This window comes from Oratosquilla oratoria, chromosome 32 (genome assembly GCF_046742065.1).
Source record: "Oratosquilla oratoria isolate Oo_2021 chromosome 32, ASM4674206v1, whole genome shotgun sequence".
Taxonomy (NCBI): Eukaryota; Metazoa; Arthropoda; class Malacostraca; order Stomatopoda; family Squillidae; genus Oratosquilla; species Oratosquilla oratoria.
This window is the reverse complement of record NC_134808.1, coordinates 6,763,337-6,764,440: the sequence shown is the minus strand read 5'-3', so window position 1 is coordinate 6,764,440 and position 1,104 is coordinate 6,763,337.

Sequence of the window (1,104 nt, the reverse complement as noted above, 5' to 3'; positions counted from 1 at the left end):
CTCCTTAAGCATTCTTGGAAAAATTTCATCTGGACCCGGAGATTTTGTAGCTTTAAGTCTTTCAACCTGCTTGACTTCTTCTTCTTTACTAATGCTGATATTAGATAGACTACTTTCTTCATCCCCTCTGTAAATCGGATCGCAGTCAGGTACTTTAACTAACCTTTCATTAGTAAACACCGATAGAAAATAATTGTTAAACTCCTCACTCATTTTTCCCTCCGATTCTTTCATGTCATTTTCATCGTTTTTAATTGGTCCTATTCTTTTTTCATTCTTTGTTCTATAGAGGTGAAAGAAACCCTTTGGGTTGAATTTTGCTTGACTGGCCACCTTGATTTCATAATTACGTTTCGCAGTATGTGTATTCTTTTTAACCAGCTTTGCCATTTCGTTATATCTTGATCTAAGGTGTGATTCCCCGTTTTTCATTTTATGTAAAGTCCTCTTTTCATTCCGCTCTCATGTTTCAATCTGTCCGTCATCCATTTGGGAGTATTAATATTTTTCCGTATTGACTTTAGGGGGATCAATGTGTTTTGTGCATCAATAATTAAATGAGTTAGATTGCTATACATTTCTTCTAAATCGCTGACCTGACTATTGGGCCCTCGCCCCTAAATGACCTGACCTAAGGTATGCATATTACCCTCCGTGACCCGGCTCTTGGTACCGACCTGACTCTCAGCCCCGCTACGAGAAACGACAATGTCTGAAACGTCTGCATGACATTTCGTATTCAATTTCAAATAGGTTTTTATATTGTCAAAATTTGTTTTCCTGAAGTCTGGTACTTGAACGTTATTCGTACTTTTTAATTTTTCCCAAATTTCATTAAATCTTATTTCTTGATGATCGCTAGAGCCAAGACTATCTCCCACTATTACGCTGCTAATTAGGTGCTCATTATTTGTTAAAATTAAGTCCAGGGTATTTTGTCCCCTCGTAGGATCGGTAATCACTTGTTTTAGGAAATTATCCTGTACCACATCTAGGAATTTCTTCGCTTCATGATCTCCTGTTAAAGTTTCCCAGTCAATGATTCTATAATTAAAATTTCCCATGATCATAACGTTTTTGTACCGGGACGCTCTGTGAATTTCA